The sequence below is a fragment of the Marmota flaviventris genome, chromosome 14, assembly GCF_047511675.1.
Source record: "Marmota flaviventris isolate mMarFla1 chromosome 14, mMarFla1.hap1, whole genome shotgun sequence".
Taxonomy (NCBI): Eukaryota; Metazoa; Chordata; class Mammalia; order Rodentia; family Sciuridae; genus Marmota; species Marmota flaviventris.
The window spans coordinates 97,701,120-97,713,562 of record NC_092511.1 but is presented as its reverse complement, the minus strand read 5'-3'; the positions used below and the strand labels follow the sequence as shown (position 1 = coordinate 97,713,562).

The window sequence follows — 12,443 nt, the reverse complement described above, 5'->3', positions numbered from 1 at the left end:
ACTCTTGTGCTATAGGAGTCTTATTAAGGAATCTGGGGCCTGCCCCCACGAGATGAAGATGAGGACCAACTTTATCTTCTATTAGACGCAGAGTCTCTGGTCTGATTCCTCAGTCTGCTGTGTTGAAAGGTACCTAAACACGCTCCCCGAGGGAAGAAGCCCCTCATCCCTGGAGCCACCATCCCACCTGGGGTTTCTGACAGGAAGAAGCCCAGAGCCCCCACCTCTGCCAGCTGTCAGTAGTTTGGACACCTGGGATCTCCAGGTCCAGGGGTAGCTCCATTCCCACCATTGATAGCAGGCCCCCCAGCCTGGGCAGCCCAACCCACTCAGCCCTTGGTGCTGACAGACGTAGAAATCCCACCGTGGGGGCCCATGCCAGCACCCACACACATTCTGCTGGCAGCCAGGCTGCAAGTCCACTGGAGCAACTAGTCCATCAGCCTCTGCAGCTGCTACTCAAAGGCCAGGGCCTGTTACCAGTGTTTGTCCCAAGAACAGGCAGTCCCAGTCAGCATGGGACAACCAAGTTTCATCCCCCTTAATGCTGCCAGTGTCAGTTGCCTCAATTGCAACTTGGAGGACAGATTTGTCCCCAGTTCTTCCATCTCCCATGGCAGAAATGGGCATCTGCTAAAAAAGTAGAGGGACCCCCCAAACCAGAGAACACCATGGGGCAAGCTTGGGACAGAACAGCTCCAGTGGCTGCCCCTAGGCAGAGCACCACCATGAGGACCAAGGGAGAGAAGGCAAAATACAAACCAGGGCAAGCAACCACTGATGTTTGTGCAATTCATGCCATCCCCCAAAGCCTGACCGTGCAGAACCCCTGAAGCTCTCCTGGGAGGAACCATCACCACCCTCGGAAAGGCCACCTCAACTTGTAAGTTTGTCCCCATGCAATCCAGGAACCTGGGAGCCCAAACTAGCTCCCGGATCTCATATCTGTCTTTGGGGTTCTGTTCATCTCCTCCCCAAGTGAAGGAAAGAGAAGCATGAGACAGCATTTACAGGGTAAATGGGGCTTCGACATATTCAGCGCCACTAACTAGACCATCCCTATAGTGGTCACTTTACAGGGGACAAAAACCAACTCTGTTCTTGGAGCCACGAGGGCCACTCCTTTAAGTGCCAAAAGGCGCCCCCTTACAGGAACCCTGAATTCCACCTCGGAGCATCAATACCTCCATGAACCAGGCTGCATATATTTACAGAGGGAATCATATCACCCATTTCCCTGGTGGTAAAGGTGAGGCTCTGGGAAAGGACATGAATTATGAGTTAGTCAAGGTCTTGCCTGGAAGAGCTGGGACTGGAATTCTGGAAATCTGGCTCCAGAGCCTCATGTGCAGAACCCTTCAGGGGAGGCCTGATGCCGGGAGCTTGGAAGGGGGGGACCCATCAAGTTGGGGTGGGGGGCTCAGAGAAGAATGAAGAGATGGGTGTGGCTGGGGAATTCGTCCAGAGGGGGAGACCAATAGGAGAGGGAGGGGATCGAGTGAGGGGACTGCATGAGCAAGGCCAGGCAGCGGGAGTGTGTGGGTCAGGCAGAGGAATGACCTGTGAGCAGCTGGGGGTGCAGGGACGGAGGGGGACAGGATTCAGAAGGAAAAGAAGGTTGGGCCACACCATGGAAAGAGCCAGGTCTGGCAGGGAGACAGCACCCCTCCCTGCTCCATCCTCCAACTGTCTTTGAGTCTGTGCCTTGAACTTCCCCAAACCCTCCCTTCTCACCACCTCCACTGGCCCTATTCCACCCCTCCCAGCTCTCACCTCCTCCCTGCCTCGCCCATAACAAGACAAAAAGCTCAAAGCTGCTGGCCATTTCCATGTAGTTCTTTCCCCTGCACCTTGTCCCCACATCTGTCTTAACTTGAACTCCAGGTCGGCTCTGTAGGGGCAGTGGTGGGTGACACACAGGATCTCCCTGCTTTAGAGCTGGAGAAACTGAGGCCCAGAGAAGTAATTTCTACTTCTATTTCAGATCTTGGGCCATCACCCCCTTGAGGAAGCCCTCCCTGCACTCTCTACTACCCTGTCAGGCCTGGTTTTTGGTTATTTGTTCTCAGAGGACCAAGGATTTTTGCTGTAGAGAACTGGCCTCAGGTTGTCACTGTCTATTCATTCACATGGATTAGTTTATGTCTTTCTATGTCACTTGGCATGCAGGGGACACTGGAGAAACACTGAGTGACTGAATGACAGTTTGGGTTCTTGTGACAAGTAACAAGAAGAGGTGTTAGTAGAACATGGATGGGGCACCACATGGTCCCCACTTGGGGTATAAAAAGTCTAGGAAGCTTCTATAAGGGGGTGATGACCTGGTTGGAGCTTGAAAGCTGAGTTGCTGGTAGCAGCTGGAACATGCAGGATGGTACCTGGCAGGAGGTGAGCCCCTGGCTCCTGTCACCTTCAGGAATCTGGGTTCAAGGTCCAGTGGTCTAGGTAGCTGGGAATGTGGGCCTGTGAAGGCCTCTGCCCCGAGCTCCATACCCCAGGTGACCTTGAGGCAGGCAGGGTGGCACACCCTTCCTCTGCTCACTCCCCTTTGTCCAGTGGTAGCCAAGGGGCATCTGACTCACCTCCTCTTTGCCCCACTTCCCCACAGTGAGATTTATTTTAAAGTTACCTGAAAATCCCTCCAGCCTTCCTGATTCAGCCACCCTGTCCTCTGTGATTCTCTTGTGAAGGTCAACTGAGGGTCCCTGAAGGACTGCAGCCCATGCACCTCACTGGCTCAGCTCACCCACCCCACCCTGTGGCTCTCCACTCTCCCCCACCAGGTGGCAGAGGCTTCTGGAGGTCTTCCCACCAGGAGTCTAGAACAGGCTTATTTATGTAGAATAAAAAAATTACGTATTTCATCCCATTTTCCTGGTCTTTGACAAAACAATTCTATTTGCATAAGACTAATAATTCAGTGACCTCCTTAAAGGCCATTTTTCTCTTGATTCTGGCCCATACAGAGGCCATGCTCTGTTAGAGTGGGAAAATAATTTTTTCTTGGTCACAGATTTATAGCTATAAGCAGAGCACTCTGTGAAAATTCTTTCTAGTGAGTAGTCTGGGCTTAATATTTCCTATACTTACATATTATGAAGGAGACCTTCCAAACATTGTGGTTCCTCTGTGCACCTCATATCCCTTCTCATTATCTGGACCACAAGCCAATTTCAAATTTCCCCATCCAAGCAAATGGCCTAAGGACAGAGAACTCCCAGATGCTCAAACAACAAGGAAACCAGAGAGCCAGGACAGGGCCTCTGTAGTAGTGAGGAGCCTGACCAGAGAGCCAAGTAAAATGAAAGCCTCCTGCTACCCAACTCTGAGGGCAAAGCTGCCAGGAAGTGAGAGGGAAGGGGACATAATTTCTCTGAGCCTCCACTTTGCCCCAGGATCACAGAGGTCAGGGTGAGACCTGTGCTATGCATCTAAGCAGTCTGCCACCAGGTCCCATGTGGGAGAAGGTGGATGTCATCTTAGCAAAAGAGTTTTCTCTTGGACCCCACAGGAGTGGGTCCTGACCTGGAAGAGGATGGTCTGGTGGCTGGTCCAGCTGAGCTGCCAGGTTGAGAGGCCAGCACAGATGTGCACCTAGATGCAGCCTTGCTCATGGTGGTGCTGGTGCCCCGAGGCAAACTTGGGCATTTCTGCTTGGGTGGGCCCTTTGGGGATGGCACTGAAAGGAGGGGCCTAGGTGGCTCCAAGATCATGGTTGCTGTTTGTCCTGTGTAACTTGGTCACCATGGAAATACTCTGGTGGTGGGGGCCACAGAGAGTCAGGCCCAAGCTTGCCTCATAGGTCTGTCTGGTGCTCGAGGGTCCCTCCTCTTAGAAAGGAGATGCTCATTACCCACAGGCTGCTCCCAGGTTCTCTGCTCTCAGGTTCCACTGAGGACACTGCCAAGGGCATAGTCATGCAAGTTGGTCTTTCTGGGGTGGTGCTGGCCCCTCGATTTCTGCTTGGGTGGCCTTTGTGTCAAGCATTAAATGGAGGGGCATTGGTGACTCCCTGCTCATGTTTGCTGCTTGTCTTTTGTCCCTTGGTCACTGGAGGTATTCTGGTTAGAGGTGCTGCAGGTTTTCATGCTCCAGGCTTGCTGTCTGGGCTTGGAGTTTCTCTTCTTTTGGAGCAGATGCTCAGTGCTCCAAAGGCCAGTATCACATCTGGAGGGAGGTCTGTAGTCGTAGAAGCCAGTGATTCCACAGCATGGACTTTCAAGTGCAGGTGGCCTTTCTGGAAATGGTGTTGGTCCCCTGCATTGATCGTAGGGGTTTCTGCTTCGGATGACTTTGGAGATGGCAGTAAAATTAGAAGCACCCATAGCTAGGGTGTCTTAGCAGGTCCTAAGCTGGACCCATGGTGCCCAAGTCCTGGAAAGTCCCACAAAGGAGAATAAGCCAGGGCAGTCCCTGCCAGAACCTGGACTCTCCAGCCTTTGAACCCAAAGGTGCAGGATGCCAGCCTTGCCTGCCTTGAGTGTAGTAGTTGTCAAGTGCTTCACAGTCGTTGCACAGGAGCATTGCTGGCACAGTCAGGCATTTCATTGAGATGAATCCAAACCAGGGGAACAGGTTTTTGAGCAGTATTGGATGTGGGAATATATAATGTGATTGGCTTTCTAGAAGGTAACCTCATCGCCATGGTTCCTGATGGGCACTGCTGAAAATACAGAACCATCCAGAGGACTGAAAATTTGATGAGTCATTCATTTATTTATTTTTATACCAGATATTGAACCTGGGGTTCTTAACCACTAAGACACATCCTCAGACTTTTTTTTTAAATATGTTTATTTAGAGACAGAGTCTAGCTAAGTTGCTTCAGACCTCTCTAGCTTGCTGAGGCTAGTTTTGAACTCCATATTTTCCTGTCCCATCTTCCCCAATGCTTGGACTACGGGTGTGTGCCTCCAAGCCCTGCTGGGCCTTTCATTTTGGCCAGATCTGAGCCTCTTAGTACTTTTGTTAGGAAATGGCCAGGAGGAGGGAGAGTGGATCTTAAATGGATGGTTTGTTATTGTAAAGAGCTGGGGATTATAGTTTGAATTAATCTAACAGTCTTCTTAATATTGTCCTGAGCATTGAATTTACCCATATTGACCCTACCTCTCCCCCTGCCCAATGCCACTGTGGATCACTGAGGGTTCTCTATGGTCCGAGTTCAGCCACAACCCTTTTCTTGGTTACTTCTCATAATGACACACCCATGAATTGCATATCTTGACTGGTAACTAAAGCTTTCGTTGGTGGTGCTTTCAAATATGAAACTATAAATTTGTTATCAAGTGACTTGTCTAGAAATCATTTTCTTCCAAATTGTTCCAAAGAGGTCAGACTGGAAGAGGACCTAGTCACTGGCCAGGCTGACCTTCTTCAGGTGTTCCAGACCCTCAGTGATTTCCATCAGTTCCCCCTCTTTGTAAAATCATGCAATAGACTTGTGTTTGGGGAAGCAGCAGGCTTAGGATTGAAGCAGGAGTTCAATAGAGGTTTTCAGCAGGAGGCTATGATAGGAGTCCTCAGTGCTTCCCCAGTGAGCTTGCCTTTTAATAGCAGGTAATCCTGAGAATGGGACAGCTATCAACAACTAATAGATATCAGTACTCACATGAAACAGCTGATGTGCTGTGTTCACCAGCCTATTCTTTTTTTTTTTTTTTGATATTGTTTTTTAGTTGTTAATGGACCTTTATTTTATTTATTTATATGTGGTGCTGAAAATTGAGCCCAGTGCCTCACACATGCTAGGCAAGCACTCTACCACTGACCCAAACCCCAGCACCATCAGCCTATTCTTTAAGAAGAAAGGATGTTCATAACCTGTTAGTGTCAAGAAAGCCAAAGGAGCACATGTACTAGTCTCTGGGGAGTAGTAGCCTTCTAGGGCAGGCTCCCTGACTGTGTGTTAATTAAGTGTCCTGGTCCATGTGGGCAAGATGAAAGTCAACCTCAGTGTGAACTGGGAAGTGCAGAGTTGATGACCAAAGAGAGCTGTTCTTTGACATTGCATTTCCTTCATCTATCGTGTTTAGCATGAGGAAGATTTTTTTTTTCCTTGTGGAAATTGAGTTAATAGGTGGTAAATAAATATCTTAGTTGCTTCTGATGTGGCTGAGGAGCACTTTCAAGTGTTTAAAAAACTGGTTTCTGTATATCATTCTATAGCTAATTGCAATTCTTATGAAACCTTCTCATAGGCTGTTTCTGGTTTTATTGGGATTTTTTTCAGCTGCATTGTGAATTGGATGAAGGACATTTTCCCTTCTTATAAATGGTTTTGTGGAATTTTGAGATTTGGGTTTTTATTCACATTTGAAGGGAATAAATCAACCAGCCTTAAGAACATGACATCTTTCTGATGGATAGAAGCAATTCAAGGAAGAATAAGGATGATGTCTTTTAGAAATGCTATAGGAATATTTGTTTGGGGGTCAATAAATAACATGCTTAGAGTTTAATAAATATTTTGTTATGTCATCGTAGTTTCTACATGTTTGTATTCTAGTAGAATTTTATCTAGTTTTAATATTTGTTTTTGAGCAGACATCTTTATCTTGAGAGATATCATTTAGTGTTACTTTTCAAAATTTGCAGCTGTGTAAATCCAGATGCTTGGTGAAGCTGCTCTAGTGTGAGGAAAGCCTCTCCTGTTAGGCCAGGAGCCTGTAAGGCACCATCAGCACATATGAAACCTGCTATGTATTATAAGCAACAGGAAATAGCACAGAAGCTGCAAGTGCATTTAGGTCATTTGGAAGTTGAATTCTTGTCATATCTTTACTTTGCTTAACATATCTTCTCCCCTTTAGTTCTTTCTTATAGTAATTTGAAGCTGATGAATTTACTGGTATTTTCAGGAGAGCATATACAATTAAAATATTTTTCAATTCAGTATCAGTTCAAAGAACTTAGCATCACCTGCCTCTCACCTTTGGTGGGAAGGTAATGAGCAGCCACTTAGCTCTGTGTGCACAAGGATGATGGTCCTGAGTCTCCTGGGATGGCTAGCTAAATCTGGAAGTTCCTTAGGAGATGGAAAGACATCAGCTCCTCATGTTCCATTCAACAGTGAGCACAGGGCGCTCAGTGAACATGCATTAGGTTTGTGAGTGTCCCCTGCAGGGACTGGTCTCCTATTCCCTTTCCAGACCTCAAAGCTGAATTGTCTGTCCTTCTCTCTGCTCCAGTAGCCTCAGCTATTGAGTACTATTGCCTCTGAGATGCTTCTTTGTTCATACTACTGGGATCTTGCCTCCAAAGTTTAGTTGGAAGAATAGGAGGAAACTGTTGCTTTAAACTGCACACAAAACAAAAGGAAGTGGCTTTGCCTTTCCCTAAAGACATGGAGATAGAGAAGTCCGTTTCCGTGGTCATGGCCATGCTATGGAACAAATTCTTGGCCATTCCACACCATCCTTGCTTCTTATATGTTTTGTGCATCAGTGAATTTTTTAGCCCTAGCATTTTCACCTATGGGAGGCGTGTAGAAACAGAGGCACAGAAATGCCACCTCCTTGCCATTTCATGGGGTCCTCAGGTCTCTGCCTGCTGCCCCACCAACTTTCCCCACAAACCTCTGGAATTTCAGCAGTGCCCTCTGCTGTGGGCCTGTGGAGCCAGACTAAGTTAGACTTCCCGTGACTCAAACTTGGAAGTGATACCCCATGAGGCTTGTTGATTTCTGTTTCTTAGAAACCAGATGCTGATGTGGATCCACTGAGAGAGGAGGGAGCTACAGGCTTTGGGCACAGGATGCTGTGGTGTTTGAAATCCCCTGTAGTGTACCCCATCATACGATCGGAAGAGACATTGGGGCAATTTGATTTTGCACAGGAATTAGAATTCTATGGCAAAGGGGAGGCTATCTCTGAAAATAACCCTCCAGTGGTGCAGAGTGGGGACCATGGCCAAGAGAGGAGCTGACTTTCCCTCTGTCACTGTGGGACTCAGGTCATGGTAAAGTTGGATGTCATCCTTTGTCCCTTAACTTCCTATGTCATGTTATCTGTATATTTGTGCATTAGAGACACATGACTCCTGGATTAGGGTTTCTCAGGGAGTCCATGTATGTGTGGGCACATGTCCGTGATGACAACCTCTAAAGCAGATGCTAGAATGACCCCTGGGAACATGTTGAGAAGCTATGGAGGCCCTGCAAGGCACAATGACTTCCTCAGGGCCACACACATACCCACAAGAAGGGGAAGGGTCTCAACCAAGCTCTGTCTCCCCAAACCAAGGGAGCTGGCTACACCCGGGCCTGTCTGAGGGCCTGATCCAGGGTGTGTTGGTGTAACTGGGTCCACCTGTGCCTATGTCATGGGAAGACTGCAGCCCAGTGGGCCATTGGAACCATCTTGTGTAAGAAAGGGACTCAGCAAAGGACTTCCTGAGACAGTGACCTCACTTCCTTGGCCATGGAACTCACAGAACTTGGAACCCTGGTAGCTAGGCACTCACAGTCCACAAACAGTCCCAGTCTGCTCACTGGTGTTGAGACAGCAAGCCCAGAGCCATGAGTTCTTGTTGTCTACAGATCTGTGGGTGCTTAAGCCTCAGGGCTTTTCCTGAGTGTGGAGGTGCTGGGTCAGCGCTGTGTCCCAACGACTCTGGCAATTTTTCCCAAGGAGACCAGAAGTGAGACAGGACAGGGCACCACAGGTGTCCATAGTTTAACCCACATTCAGATTCCCCTTTCAAAAGTGCCAGATCTCACCAGGTTTGTGTGTGTGTGTGTGTGTGTGTGTGTGTGTGTGTGTGTGTGTGTGTGATGTCTCCTGAGAATATGGAGGGAAAATATTTTGATTTCCCCTGACGTATGGCAGTGATTCCTTTTGCAAATGGCTACCGTTTTCCTGTTGAAATGTCCCTCTTTGATTGCCCATCCTAGGGAGAAGATGACCAAGGCTCATCAGTGGATGTGTCCTGTCTTGTGGAAACCCTGACATACTTCTCTGGGAGCTCGAGGATGGCCTGGTGCCTGCCCTGCAGCAGGGGAACACCCCCTATGTCCATGGGGTTTTGTATTTGTACCAGGATTTGGCCAGTACCCAGAAGGCTCTGGAGCTGCTGGGTAAAAGGTGTGTATGACCTCCAAGCCCTGGCCCATGGCCATCTCCTGGCCTGGTGTTGGGAATGCCGGGCATCACTCTGAACCTCCGTCAGCTCTGAGGAAAGTAGGGTTTTTCAGAGGAGAACTCTGCCTGGGTGTTTAGAAATCCAAGTAGGATGAGCCCTAGGAGTGTTTTCCTCAGAGTGGTCCTGGGACACAGGCTGGCGATGGCTCTGGCCTTTCCCTGGGGGCCTGTCCCCTCCCTGAGAGGAAGTTCTCTGCCTCAGACCTCACTCTTCTGAGGCCTCAGGAAAAGCAGTTTCCACATTTGGGAAGGAGTCTGTGGGTTGCATCTGGGAGGGTTCCAACCTGCCTGTAGACAGAACAGGGACCCCTGGGGTCAACTGAGAGGGTCCTGGCCCTGAGGTAGCCAGGCAGCAGGTGGTTGGGTTCATTCATGGCTCAAATATATATGAAGCACCTACCTTTGGCAGGCACTTGGCCTATCATTTAGGAATCCGTGCAGACAAACTCTCCCAGCCCTCCTGAGCTCCCGTTATCGTCAGTAAGTTAGTCAAGTCCACCAGGCATCTCGACAGATGAGGGACACAGGATATTAGAGGTCACAGCCTCCTGGTATTCTCTAGGTATGGACGCCTCCAGCCATATGTTGAGGAGCAGTACCTTCAAGACAAGAAGTGAGTGGTCTTTGGGCCAAGAGGGAGGGCTGCTGTCTCGAGAGTGGTCACTTGGGGGGCTGTTGTAGAGGATGGCTGGGCAGACCTCAGGGTCTACCCTGTTGTTTCCCAGCAGAGGACAGAGGTCTGGGGCTTACTCTGTAGAAGGAACAAAGCAAGCTGTGGTGGGATTCTGGGTACCCAAGGAAGAGAGGCGTGGCTGGAGCCCAGAGCCAGGCCCTGTGAGGATCCCTCTCCAGCACAGCCAATCCCAGCCTGGATTGCCCATGCTTTTTTGTATAGAGACTGGAGAGAAAGTGAGGGGAGAATCCTACCCACACATGAGCCTCACAGTTTTGCCCCCTTTGCTCTGCTGCATGTGACCTGCTTGGACACTCTCTGGGAAGCTCCCCATGCAGGGGGCCTTGGGAGGTTCCAGCTGAAGGAGAGGCCCTTTACATCATTATCTTCCAGTTGGTACAGTTGGTGACCCAAGCTGCCATCCCATTCTTTCAAAGTCAGCCATCTTCCCTGGCAGCTACATAAAATTCACACACACACACAAATGCCAGAGGCAGGGGGTCAAGAAACAATTAGACCAGAAGCCTCCACTTCTCCTAGAATGTTTTCTCGCTGCCCTAGTTCTAAAGTCCTTGAGGGCACCTCCCACGTGTGAGCACCTGCGCATTGTGCCAGATGCCCCACCACAGCTATCCGCCTCCTCCCACTAAAACTGTCTATTTTATTTTTTGTGATGGTTTTTTTTTTTTTTTTTTTTTTTTTTTTTTTTTAATGTCTGGGATGGCATTGTAAGTATTTTAGTAGCAAACATTTATGTTGACACAATAGTGCTCAATCCATTCACCAGGCTGTGCCACCCCCAGCACTGAATAGCTGAAGATGGAGCCCCCTTAGAGCACAGGGGACCTGTGGGGCCCCTGTGCATGGAGCAGAGATGACTGCCTAAAGGGTGGTGAGGATTTCAGGGCATTTTATCCCCTACTGTGTTCTGTGACGTTAACTAGGTTAGATGTCATGTGACACTACAAACCCTGTTCATATAAGACAGCAAACTTAATATGTGTCTTCTTATTGCTCCACAGATCATGACTCACCTTCTTCTCATTCCCTAAGAAACAATATTGAAGTTAGACCAGTTAATTACTCTGTAATGGACTGAACAGTTGGAATAGAAGGAAGAGTTCCATGTTTTGCATTCCAAATAGAAAGCTGTGCCTTGGGCTGGGCTGTAGCTCAGTGGCAGAGTGCTTGCCTAGAATGTATGAGGCACTGAGTTCAATCCTTAGCACTACAAAAAAAAAAAAAAAAAAAAACAACTAAACAAAGAAAGGCATGCTGTTGATCTAAAACTGTTTAAAAAAGAAAGAAAGAAAGAAAAGAAAAAAAAAAAGCTGTGCCTCTTGAATAGTTAGTCCCAATGAGAATGCAAGGGAAATGTTCATAAAGAAAATTAAAGTGCTGCTCCAGGGCATATGTGAATGATAAGAAAGCAAAACAGCTGATAGGGATAAAGTTTTCATAGTCTGGAGAACAGATGAAACAAACCACATTCCCTTAAGCCAAAACCGCATCCAGATAAGGCCAAAACATTAGATTTTTCTGATGCCAAGAGAAGGGAGAAAGCTCCAGAAGAAGTCTGAAGGTGGCAGAATTTGGTTCATGATGTTCGAGGCAAGCGGCCCATCTCCATATAAGACAAGTGCAGGGTGAAGCAGCAAGTGCTGATGTAGAAGCTACAGCAAGTCATGAAGAAGATCTTGCTAAGCTATCTGATGAAGACGCGATATGGTTGAGTTTCTCGGTGTCCCCAAAAAGCTCATGGGTGAGACAATGCAAGAAGGTTTAGAGGGGAAATGATCCTGTTATGAGAGCCTAAAGCCAATTAGTGAATTAATCCCCTGGCAGGATGAACAGGTGGCACAGATAAAATGGGGTGCCCACACCCTCCCCAAGCCTGGAGGTGTAGGCGCCACCTATGGAGGAGTCCAGTTGAGGGTGGAAGCGAACAGCAGTCATCCTCAACGTTCCACATTAGGGTTCCACATTGGAGGTTCCCAGCAACCAGCGGCATCCCTCTGCGGGCAGGGCATTCATCAGCGAGCCTAGGCGCCCTAAGGCCCTTTGGGGAGTCCAGTTGAATCGGTGGCTGCATGGAAATAGGCGTCCAAATAGGAGCATCCTCATCCATTGGCGGTGGCGGGAGTCTGCTTCCAGTGCAGTGGAGGTGTTGGCAGCATTGCTGGTGGCCAGGTCGGGACTCCAGTGGCCACAGTGTGGAGCTCTGGCTGTGGCGACAGCGACAGCGTAGGACAGGGGGCCTCAGAGTCAGAGGGCGACCAGAGGATGGGGTGCCCTGTGCTGTGGCTTCCCCAGGCCACTTGTCTTGCTCCTGGCAGGGCCTGCTTGCTCAGGAAGCAGGACACGGCAGGCGGCGGTACCCACACAGCCTCTGAGGACCTTATGCTGCGCACGCAGGTGGCGCCTGGCACCGGCCCTGAGCCCCCCCGGGTGGCAGCTCGCCCCACCCCGGGTTCGCCCTGCCCCTCCCTGGGTTGCGGCCTCTGCGGGGGGAGTAGGCCCGCTGCCAGCCGGGGCAGCCTTTGGAGAGGACACCCACCCTCCCCAGCGACATCTCTCCTGGGCTGTGGCCACTGAGAGCAGAGGCAGTGGGGGGTGGGGCTACAAATCTT

The 12,443-nt window shown here is 49.3% G+C and overlaps 1 long non-coding RNA gene across 3 annotated transcripts; it reads left to right on the top strand.

Annotated features, from left to right (window-relative positions):
• The first annotated feature begins 670 nt into the window (after positions 1-670).
• Positions 671-12,064, top strand: LOC139701841 (uncharacterized). Of its 3 annotated transcripts, XR_011704448.1 has the most exons (4): positions 929-1,249; positions 8,894-9,083; positions 9,703-9,753; positions 10,836-12,064. It is a non-coding gene; the product is annotated as an uncharacterized lncRNA (long non-coding RNA). The 3 variants fall into 3 exon arrangements; XR_011704449.1 differs by lacking the exons at positions 929-1,249; positions 9,703-9,753 and adding an exon at positions 671-883; XR_011704447.1 differs by lacking the exon at positions 9,703-9,753 and having other exon boundaries at positions 10,836-12,063.
• The last annotated feature ends 379 nt before the right edge of the window (positions 12,065-12,443 follow it).